This window comes from Bombina bombina, chromosome 5, assembly GCF_027579735.1.
Source record: "Bombina bombina isolate aBomBom1 chromosome 5, aBomBom1.pri, whole genome shotgun sequence".
NCBI classification, from domain to species: Eukaryota; Metazoa; Chordata; class Amphibia; order Anura; family Bombinatoridae; genus Bombina; species Bombina bombina.
The window spans coordinates 285,864,143-285,876,622 of NC_069503.1; positions in this window are offsets into that span (position 1 = coordinate 285,864,143).

Genomic DNA, 12,480 nt, shown 5'->3' on the forward strand with positions numbered 1-12,480 from the left:
GAACAAAGAAAAATTGATAAAAGGAGTAAATTAGAAAGTTGCTTAAAATTGCATGCTCTATCTGAATCATGAAAGAAAAATTTTGGGTTCTTTAATAATGATAGACTTCCATTATCTAAAGTATAGGAAGATAGATTGTAAATACTGGCCTCATTTTTATCTCTAAATATAGTCTTTCATTTTTGTAGTTGCTTCCTCTTTCCTGCTCTGCATCCTTGCTTTGACTGAACCTTCTTTTTAGCTCACTGATTGTATTTTGCGCTGAGATTTGGTTCTGTTGTGTGTATTTTGCACACATATATTAATTAATGTATAGCAGTTTGTTTATGTGATGCGGAATTTTTATGCAGGGGCACTTGTGTTGCACCAGGCTTAGGTCAGTATTTTATAGGAAATGTTGTAGCTAACAATATGGTTACTATAAATATAATTATATAAAAACAAATATATGCTTTGTTTGGTGCAGTACATTTACCCGTGTGTGCTATATAGTTATATAAATATGAATTTGTCCATAATCAATATACACATCGAGTAGGCAAGTGGGTTTTACTTTTACTTTATACGCATATGCGATCAGTAACGTGCTGAGGTACTTTGGTCATTTAGAGAAGTCATGGATAGTGAAGGATAGTTTGGATGCTGAAAATGGATTGTATATCAGTATCCCGCATTCTCTTTCTGCACCATTACTATCACACTTATGCCTATTGTTAACCCAATATCATTGTGTCTACTTATCTTCTATTTTTCCTTATTTTTTGTTTTATACATTTAGTTGATATTGTATATACATTGTATTTTCTTGTTGCACGCAGGATTAATTAATATGTATCCTGGATTTTCTTTATATGCAGGATAGTACTGGTGTTTGTATTAAATCATTAGAGGATGTGTCTTTTAGAAATATTGATTAACCAAAGAATGGCTTTTTATGCACTTATATAGGCGTTGTGTGCCAGATAGTTTAGGCTATGATTACGGCTTCCGCCGAAACGCGTAAGCCTATCTGACACACTACACCCTACATTTTACCTACTCTAGCACCCTGGCCCTTGGAGAACTGTTTGTGAGAGTGCACCTGCCTCTTTTTGTCTATATATATATAAAACAGATATATAAAAATATATATTTCAAATAAAAAGATAATTTTAGTGTTATTTTTGAATGTCTGACAAAGCGAGTAACACCCCGAAACATTACACTAAAGGGTAACAAACTAAATCTTAGTGAGTGCATCCTGTTTTTGGCAAGTTTTATATATAGAAGACTTGCTTTTCCCACAGAAACTCTGTGAATACATTGTTTCCAATGCAGCAAAGGATTCTAGGTATATGCAAATGAGTCTCACAATGACTCACTTTTTTACTTTTAGCCTGCTTTTTAAGGCAGACTTCCCTTTACACCATAGCATTGCAGTATTACAGAGCTTTTAAGCTTAGCTAGGGTTAGTACAGTGAGTCAGACCAATCCCAGAACAGCTGTTTCGTGGTTTTTGCCACTCATCAGCTGGGAGTAGGTTGAATCACTGCTGGGTAAAGTAAATTTCTGGGAGAAATACACCAACAATTAAAATTATGGGAAGCAAAATGTGAGTTTAAAATCCTCCACTATATACAAAATGTAGAGAAAAGTGTTCTGGCTTACCCAGAATCCTTTTCTGCATTGGAAACAATGTATTCAGAGAGTTTCTGTGAGAAAAGCAAGTCTTCTGACTTGTCTAGATTTGTAAATGGGTTACATAATGAGTTTTTTTCTCTACATTTTGTATTTAGTGGAGGATTTTAAACTCACTTTTCACCTCCACATAATTTTAATTGTTGTTGTATTTCGCCCAGAAATCAACTTTACTCAGCAGTGATACAACCTACTCCCAGCTGATGAGTGGCAAAAACCATGAAACTGCTGTCCTGGGATTGGTTTGAATCACTGTACTTACTCTAGCTAAGCTTAAAAGCGGTGTAATACAGCAATGTTATGGAGTAAAGGGAAGTCTGCCTTAAAAAAGCAGACTAAAGGTAAAAAGTGAGTCATTGTGAACCTCATTTGCATATCTTACCCAGAATGCTTTGCTGCATTGGAAACAATGTATTCAGAGAATTTCTATGGGAAAAGCAAGTCTTCTTACTTGTCTAGATTTATAAATGGGTTACACAATGAAGATTTTAAACTCATTTTTCATCTTCCTATAATTTTAATTGTTGTTTTATATATATATATATATATATATATATATATATATATATATATATATATATATATATATATATATATATATATATATTAAAATAAAAGGTTAATTTTTCTCTATGTAAGGAACATTGTAATTTCAAGTATTAATAATCATTAAAAGTGATTAAAAATGATGTTGCATATTTCAAGGTATTTGACTGGCAAGGGCTCAAAAGTGTTTATAAGTGTATACATGTGTATTTATATATTTAAATATGAATGTATGTGTACACATACATATTTACACATATAAGCACATAAATACACATGCAGTCAAACACGTTGCTGTATACCATATCCCTTATGTCCATTCAGCACAGCACAAAATCTTCAGGAATCACAAACAATTGCATTACTTTTGTTTAACCTCTTAAGGACATATAACGGATTTTTTCCGTCATAAAACAATTGAGCAAACTGAAAGCTGTGTCCTTAAAGGGTTAACAATTGCATTATTATTACAGTTATTTCACAAATTTTCTTTAGGCAAGTGCACAACTTTGATCTGTGATCTAAAGCCCACAAGGACACCACAGTGTGCTGTATGTATCCTGGGTAACAGCTGGAGACTCTAACCTGGTAGCACCAGGCAGCATACATTTAACAAGAGAAAACTGTTACCTGTGCGCTATTCCTAAACTCAGATGTGCAACTAATGCTGTTGATTGGATCAATGGCAAATTCTGCTAAGGACCACAGTGCAGATGAGTTGCTGCAAGGATGTATATCATATAGTTTATTATATGAGGTTTCAATGAGCCCTCTTATGTTCTCATTAGTTATGTTGGTTACAAATGCAACCAAGATATGTGGGTACAGTATAAATGAATTTGTGAATACATCTCATATTTAATTGTATTAGTGCACACATTATTTATACTGTAGAGCTTGCTTTGATGTGGATAATTGAGCTCACCTGCATTGGCCAAAATATGGTACTAAAACTTTGCTTTTTTTAATGACTTTATTGTTACTGTACAATTAACTGATTTTTCTTGTTTGTAAAATGTATCTTAAAGGGACAACTTTACAATTTACTTTTATCATCATATTTGCTGTTTTCTCTTGGTATTCTTTGTTGAAAGCTAAACCTAGGTAGGCTCATGTGCTAATATGTAAGCAATTGAAGGCCGCCTTTTATCTGAATGCATTTGACCGTTTTTTTATAGCTAAAGGGCATCAGTTCATGTGTGCCATAAAGATAACAATGTGCTCACCCCCATGGAGTTACTTATGAGAGGGCACTGATTGGATAAAATGCAGGGTTGTCAAAAGAACTGAAATAAGGGGGCAGTCTGCAAAGCGTTAGATACAAGGTAATCACAAAGCTAAAAAGTATATTAATACGACTGTGTTGGTTATGCAAAACTTGGGAATGGGTAATAAAGGATTACCTATCTTTTTAAACATAAAAAATTCTGGAGTAGACTGTCCCTTTAAGTTTGCCTTTGAATTAGCCTATTAAAGCTGTGATTTACAATCGTTGAAATACACTGTGGGATTTGAATATTTTCCCATTACCAATGTGTAAAATTGTGTAGCCGCATATCCTTTAGTTTTTGTTCCATATACTTATACAAAAAAAGGTAAAGATACATTTCCAATGAAAATAGTCCAACTAGAAAATAAAACATAATATAGGAAATCCAAGTCACATTGTTGGTAACTGAAATCACTGTTTTCCGAAAATAAAAGATTTTTAAAGGGTTTCATTTTTCCTGTGAAGGTATGAATTAAGTAGGTTAGAATGAGAATATAGCCAAGCAAAACTAAAACAAAACAATAGCAAGCCAACCTGTTTTTAAATGTTCTCTTTGATGTCTCTGTTGTTTTAGGCACATTGTATATTAAAGACCTAAGTCAGTATTTCTGTTGGCATATGTACTAGATTTAACATGCATTGTGACAGAACAGATTCATGTGAACTTTTTTCTATTTTTTTGCTTAGTTGTTTAACTATTTTTATAAAATTCTTAAATATGTGGATGAACTTTGAACTACAATACATTCCAAACACAGCATACCTCTTCAGATATTGTGAGACTGCTTTCAGTGGATATGTGGGATGATTCACATATATTTTTCTTTAAATATCACTCAGTAGGTAATCTTCTTTTCTTGTAATATTTGCCCTATTGGTCTATAAGTAGGCTGACCATATTGCTGCTTTAAGAAGGAACACATATGAAAAATACATATGTGAGGGTTCTTATACAAAACCATTTCTTTAAACAGCCCTGAAAACAGCCCTGACATATGTATTTTTCATATGTGTCCCTTTTTAAAGCGGCAATATGGTCAGCCTATCTATAAGGCATTAATTAACTAATCAAAGAGATACATTATTTGATGTATCTGCTATGACATCATTACGAACTATATGCCCTATTCAAATGAAAAAGAAGACAAAAACACTGTATGCAACTAGTGTAATTGTTATGTGCTTTTCTAAGCAATTCTATTATATTTGAATAACAGTTAAAAAGTGGGGAAAAAAGGCATTTCAGCATTTTCTCGAACATTTTTTTCAAAGGGTTCTATATGTCATAATCCTTCACAGAAGAAAAAAACATTAAAACAATCACAGCTATTGGATTCCTTATTGATGATGAAAGCAAAATGTGTTTTCATATAATTTTATGTAAATAAACACGCAAGGTAGTCTTCTGATATGTGGGTACAGTATAAATGCAGCAAAACCCAACAATGGTTTTTGCAAACCTTCACAATGACCTTTATTTCAAAGCTGGATCTGGGTCAAATATAAGATAATAATTTTAAATTCTTTTAAATAATTTAAAAAAATGTATACAGAATCAAATAGAAGTTAAATGCTTTGATAAAGTCATGTTTTATGTTGCATGCAGTTCAAATGAAAAACTTTCAGCATTCCTATGTGCTACCATGTAAAACCTCACAATTCACTGCAAGAATGTGTTTATTTAGAGCCTAATAACTTTCCATGGGAAACAGCTTGCTTTTCAAAGCACCTATGCTTTTCTATTGAACTGACATAGGATGGCCTCTAAGGTGACTGTAAACTTGTAGCCAGAAAACTCAGCATTTTTTTCTTGGATTTACCAGATTTTTGTTTTCTTCATGTCAGGATCTGGTTTCTCTACCTCTGGGATCCAGGCTTTGATCATTTCTGTTTTTGTCATTAGATTTTACAGCTTTTAATTTCCTCTGAGAAGCTTACATTTTAGTTCCTCTGTTCAGACAAGTTGCATTTGCTCTATCTTATGTTTTTCCACTCTGATGGAATGGCACCAATTGTGGGACTTTCAGAAGAATTACCTGTTAATATTAAATGGCTCTTGGCATCGTGGACAAAATATGCTAAAGTGAATAAACTTCCATCAGAAATATGTTTACCAAAAAAACAGAATGTAAGAGAAATGTTAAAACTACTTTATGAACAAAAAAAGTAAACTTTTACTAGAATTATCTTTAAATAACGGCGCAAGACTCATTGACACATTGAGGCCTATTTAACAACGGTCTTGTGGACCTGATCCGACAGTGTGGATCAGGTCCGCAAGACCTCGCTGAATGCAGAGAGCAATACGCTCTCCGTATTCAGCCTTGCACCAGCAGCTCACAAGAGCTGCTGGTGCAACGCCACCCCCTGCAGACTCGCGGCCAATGGGCCGCCAGCAGGAAGGTGTCAATCAAACCGATCGTACTCGATCGGGTTGAATTGTGGCAATTCCTGTCTGCCTGATCAGAGCAGATGGACAGGGTTATGGAGCAGCGGCCCACAAGTTCCATGCGGAGCTTGATAAATGGGCCTCACAGTCTCTTGTTTGCTGCTGGACCAGGTGAAAAGGTCTTGCACTGTTGTGTGAAGTGGATTCTGTAGATAAAGCTGCACAGAGGAAGGGACCACTAAGATTAGCACTACAGAGACTCAGACCCCTATATATCTTTATTCTGTTTTGGGAACCTGCTCTAAGAATAGAGCTATTTATGCCATCAGTATTGAAAGTAACCCTGTAGCTCATGCATTCTGGGCTTAGTTATTCTGGTATACAATTCTGGTGTTCCTGATTTTGTTCCTGACTCGTGTTATGACCTGCTATTGTTATCTGGATTTTGCCCCTGACATTGCACTTATCTGTACTGCATATATAGCGACTGATTATTCCTTGATGTCCTCTGGCTTTTGTTATCTGGACAACTTAGCATATCTTGGGACTGATTACTTGTTGCTGACCTCTAGCTACTTGAATAACCCTTCTATTGAACCCTTGTGTTTTGATGCCTGGTTTCTTCTGATTCACCTGGTTTCTGACTTTGACCTTTTTACTGTATTTGCTTCTGGAAGTCCCATAGGCATTGATGAACAGATTCTTCACTGGCTACCTGTAATTGACTACAACCTGCTCCTGAAAATCGTATATGAATCATCTCTACAACTTTGGCTCCAGCATTATAAACAAGGTAACCCATTTAATAGCTTGTACCTGAACTAGATCAGAAACTTTACTATTCCTTTAGTCTTGTTATTGATATACAGAGGAGGCCAGTAAATTTGTCCTTCACACTATAAATATATAGCAGTCTGGTATAATATCAGGTCATGCCAATCATTAGCTGTATATAGGAGGTATATAGCCACTTTGAGTAATAGTTGGCATAACATCCCATAATAATGTTCTAACCTCAAAGCCTCCTCTTTGTATAAAAGGATAATATGTCACGGAAGGGCATTGCTTTCAGTGGTTGAATGAAAAGGTCAAAGAGACAGAAAGTTGGACAATCAGACACGGCTAATTGTGTTGTAGGCATATACCAAGAGACTCAATAGTTAAGTGCACAGGAGGATAAACATTTTTGTACTTTAGCAGTGATTTTAATCATTTATATGCTCTGGTTGCCTTCAGGATATGTTTACAGGTTCCAGGAAACACCTTACAATATGTTATTTTTAATAATTATATGATTATTATGTTTGTACTATCATATACATAAACTTGGAATATATATTTGTTATCAAAATACTGCTAGGATCCTATGGAAGATGTTATAATGGAGCTGTTGTATAAAATAGTTATATTGTTTTTCATATGGTCTGTTTTACAGCTTTGTATTTTCTTGTTACTAAATAGTTGATATTACATGTTGCCTGAGAGTTCCTGAGTCAGGTAGATATAATACTGGTTAAATTGTTGGAAAACAGCACTCTGTATAGGTCGCAGAATCCCTGGGTCAGCCAACTCCAAATCATATACCAGAAAATAAAGATAATTTCCAGCCTCCATATTATCTTAAAAACTAACCTTTATTATTTCATGGCAGGGTCCGAAGTGTAAATCCAAAAAAGGTGGCAGCAAAGTGTGAAAAAGAAGATTTATTCAGCACACAGGACAAGGAATGTTTCGGGAACACCTTCCCTTAGTTATGCAAGGGTCCGAAGTGTAAAACAGTAAAAGGTCCCTTTTGTAAGAGAATTTGGAGGTTGGAACTCATCATTATTTGCAGATAAGATACAGGTACCTATATTTAACAGATTCCAGTGTTACAGACCATACTTCTCCCCTGCAAATAAATCTAACTCCTGCCACTACAATTAACCTACACTGACCCAGCTTCCCGCCACAGTTTAAACCCAATCATAAGATCTTCTACTGCAATGTAATGTATCTACACATAACAAAATCAATCACTGCAATAAACTTTAACAGTGAACACTCTACTCCTAAAATATCTCTGATTTCTGATAAACCAACCACACAACCCTTCATTGAAGCCCCCTGTCGATGCAAAACCCTTCTCCCAAACCCTTACACGATCCTCTATTCCACCAGTAAAACCCTCCTAAGATCTAACTCTCCTAAGAAAATATTAAAATAAAAAAAACATTTACTTAAAAGAAAACACTTAACACTGAAGCACCCTTGTAAATCAATTCTTGGTTCCTTCAGACTCTCCTGCGTTCAGCACCAGGTCTTCCTTCTGTATGTGACAATATTAGAAGTAAACCTGTTAGTACAGCAAAAACGTACATTAAAGTTGCGCAATAAAACCAGCTGAATAAATAAGTTAAAAAGTAATCTTATGGGAGCGGAGCCAACTACTGAATGGAATGGACAAATACTTCAAGAGCTCCAGCTCTTAATTTTACTAATAAGGGCCTATCTCTAATTATATATACAACTCAAACACCCTAACAATGACCACTGCAAGCTCATCTCATAAACTAAGCCATAGGTCAGAATCGGAAGCCTGAGACACAAATTCAACCTAAAACTAAGACCTTTGCTCTAGCAAAGAGGATACAGAATACAGCCGCAATTACTAAAGGGCAGAGGCAGTTTAGCTATATCTACTTTTCTAGCATCCATAAATCAACCGCTCCTACAAAAATGGCACTGGCTGAGGACTTTCACGATCTGGTGAAGACCCTACTGGGATGCCTTGAAAGACAGATGGAGAAGGAATTTACCGACCTCTCAGCTGTGCTGAAATCAGCCTTCTGTACACCTGCTGACCAACTATTACCACTGGGCAAGGATCTACCTGAGGCTATGTTTATTGCCATTACCCAACCCACTGTAGGATCAGGATACAGAGATCGCAAACCTAATGATTCCCGAGTACGAGAGGCTGACTTCCCGGGACTTGCAAGGCCTCAGAAGCAACTTAGCCTGCAAAATCAGTATAACTGCAGTGCAACTGTCTTCCTTGCTAGAGAAATCCCCTCTCTGAGCTCCAGATCTGAATCAGCCAGGGGACGGCTTACTGCGTTTATCGAGACAGGGTCACAGGGTTGCTGGCATACGGAGCTCCGGTCTTTGAGGCTGGATATCTATCCTGCAACTTGCCACCATCGACAACATCGTTTTGGGCAAAGTGCGCTCATCTTCCTCTGCCCTAGAACAGGTGTGGGCTAGTCTCTTTCTGTGGATGGAACTGGGACAATCCCAGGATCCTTTAAGACCCCCTAAGGATCATCTCGTCCACCATTTTGCGATAGGGTCCTGAAGCATGATGTGTAGCTGGAACGAATCTGCAGTATGTTACTATCTTTTATTTACCTATATCCATGCTGACTTGTAACCCTATTGAATTTGTAAGGACAGCTGCGACCTTGGTTTACTTGTAATTATCTCTAACATCTGGGCTGACTGTATGGAGAATGAGAAGTTAGAAGCTCCAGGCAATTCTGAAACTAGTGCGCTCTGATCTGCATGAAACATAGAGAACTGTTATTTAGGTGCTAAATGAAGGTTTACCTGCCTGAATGAAAAATCTATATAAAAATGCACCTTACAACAACTCCTATAATTGATATGTAGTAGGTTAACAAAACTATTTTTTCTTTCTTTTTAAGGTAGCATTTTCTGGTTTATTGTTGTTTGTCTGCCTCCATAAGCTAATATACCTGCTAGCTATATCATTATAAGCTAGGTTAGACTAACTTGGTAGTCCATTGTAGAAATACTATGTTCCAATGTGTAATCGATAATGCAAAACTGCAATCATTTTTTACTATATGAGTCAGGAAACATACCTATCGCTGAGACCCTACGCTATTGAATACAACACCCATGCATCTCTAGCTATCATTAACATTAAAATCCTTAGCACATTTCTCATAATAGCTAGAGGAAAACTTAATTCCCCTCTGTAGCTTCACATCGATCTGGGTGAGATATATCAACACTGAGGTCAAGAGCTATACTTTTCTCATCAGGACTACTGAACTACATTTTAATAGTGGACTGTATACTGTACAGGTTAGGATATGAGTGTCAGGTACCCAGAGACAGCCCTTTCATGTATCCACAGGGGAAATTCCCATTGGTGTTAGATACTGGTTTGCTCTCTTCTCCTATTATTATTATGTCACCCTCCCTATGTGCCATACAACAACTCATATAATGGATATGCAGCTAGTTGACACAAATGTTTTGTTTGAGGGTTAAACCAATTGTTTTGTCTTATGGTTTTCTGTACTCTGATATTAGCTAACCTTTACACTAGTTATTATTATAAGTCATGTTAGACTTTCTAGTAGCTCATGGTAGAAAACTCCTGCACACATGTATAACCGTTAGTGCAAGATTACAATTACTTTTCATTATATTAGTCAGGAAACATACCTATACCTGAAACCCTGCGCTATTGAATATATCACCCATGCATCTCTAACTCTCATTAACATTACAATTTTTAGCGCATTTCTTATAATAGCTAGAGGAGAATGTAATTCCCCCCTATAGCTCCACAGTGATCTGGGTGAGATATATCAACACTGAGGTGAAGAGCCATACTTTTCTCATCTGGACTACAGAACCGCATTTTTAATAGTTTGCCTCATGCTGTACAGGTTTCATATATCTGCAGGGGAACTTCACATTGGTGTTAGATACTGGTTTGGTTTCTCCTATTATTGTTATGCCACCTTCCCTATATACCATGCAACAACTCATATAATTGATATGCAACTAGTTGACACAAATGTTTTGTTTGAAGGTTATATCAATTGTCTGGTTTTATAGTTCTCTGTACTCCGATATTAGCTAACCTTTATACTAGTCATCATAAGTCATATTAGACTTTCTAGTAGCCCATGGTAGGAAACTCTTGCACATTTATATAACTGTTAGTGCTAGCATGCAATAATTATTTTTTTTTCTTTTTTTTTCTTTTCAAGCTATTAGCAAAGAAACGTTTTTTATATCTGTGACCCTGGGCCTTGGAACTTATCTCCCATATATATTGAACTCTCTGTAGTACTAAACTCTTAGCGCATCCTCTGTGATAGTTAGAAGAAAACTCCATTTCCTTCTAGAGACCCATAGGGATTTGGATGAGATACCTTCATACTGGGGGGAAAACACCTAATTCCCCCCAGCCCCCGTTTGGCCCTTTAACATGAGCGACACAAAGAAGTAACTAATTTTCAGACTACGACATAGTGCTGTTCTATATGGTGCATGACGAAAGGGATTAAAATATATCTTAATTCCCCCCCTCTATACACAGCACTGATGGGAGAAATACTGGCTTCCCTTGCACTCCCATAGTTTTAAGGCCCAAAAGTATTTACCAGTCTAGCATCTTAACTAACCTCGCCCCTCCGCCCCTCCTCTTCCCTCTCCATTATCTCATTTCGAGCAGCTTTTGCCCGCTGAATTTCCCTTCCCCAAAAACCAAAACAGCTAACCTCCTCTTGCCCCATTCCTTTTAGCATAGATGACCTAATAAATACACTTTATGGCATTGAGGGGACCATCTTTCTTTTCCATACAATATAAAACTGAGGTTCCATTAAACCCTATAAGACATTGCCACGGACATACTAGTTTAAAATTATTTCAGACTACCATATCCACCTTCTAGATCCATATTGTAACTTCCTACTTCTAGATAGGTAGAACAATTAATTAAGCAATATACTATATAGTCAGAGTGTTTAAACTTGTTTTGATATGTACAGTTTTATGTCTAGAGTCTTTACCGCTCTGTATTTGTGCCATGGCTATCAGCTAAGGGTGTATGCATTCTCACATTGTTGTTTTTGTGTCTGTGTGAATACCTTGTGTAATATCTGTGGCAAACCTAGCCACTTCTGGACTATAACGTAAGAAAGGTTGTCTGTGACAGACCCTTCGGTCAGGACTGAAAGTGTTAACTTTATTTTCTAACCACAAGTGGCTGGCTCCAGCTACAATCTAATTAATGCTTAGCATTCTATTGTTTGATCACCCCCAGAGAGAAACGCCTAAGTGATAAGGAGAGTCAAGAGTGTCCTGTGGTTGAAGTGTTTAAGTAATATAATCCTATTGTATCATGTCAAGGGCGCTTCTCCCTTTTATCTAATGTACAACATTCTTTCCACCCCCATCTGGGGGGGGGGGGGGGGGTCAAAAACCTGTATAAATCTGTATGCTGCCTTCAAATAAAGTGTTATTCTGTTTAAAACCTGAAAACTGGCTGGGTTGTGAATTGCTGATTCCCTATGCAGGACATTGTTCCCTGGTGTTAACCCTTGGTATCCGGTTGGTACCGTTACAATTGGTGGCAAGCGACGGAATGAACCTTATCGCCCAGAAGAGCAACTACACAAGCCAGTAACCTCAGGAAGAGGGGGATTACTACAATACTGACTAAGATGGAAGGAGTACCAGGGACCGAAGTGAATGGAGATGGATTATTCTAAGCTAAAGAGACAAACGTAAAAGGAACTGCTAGAAGCCAGGGGAAAGATAGGCAGCAGCAAACCCAAGGCTATATTAA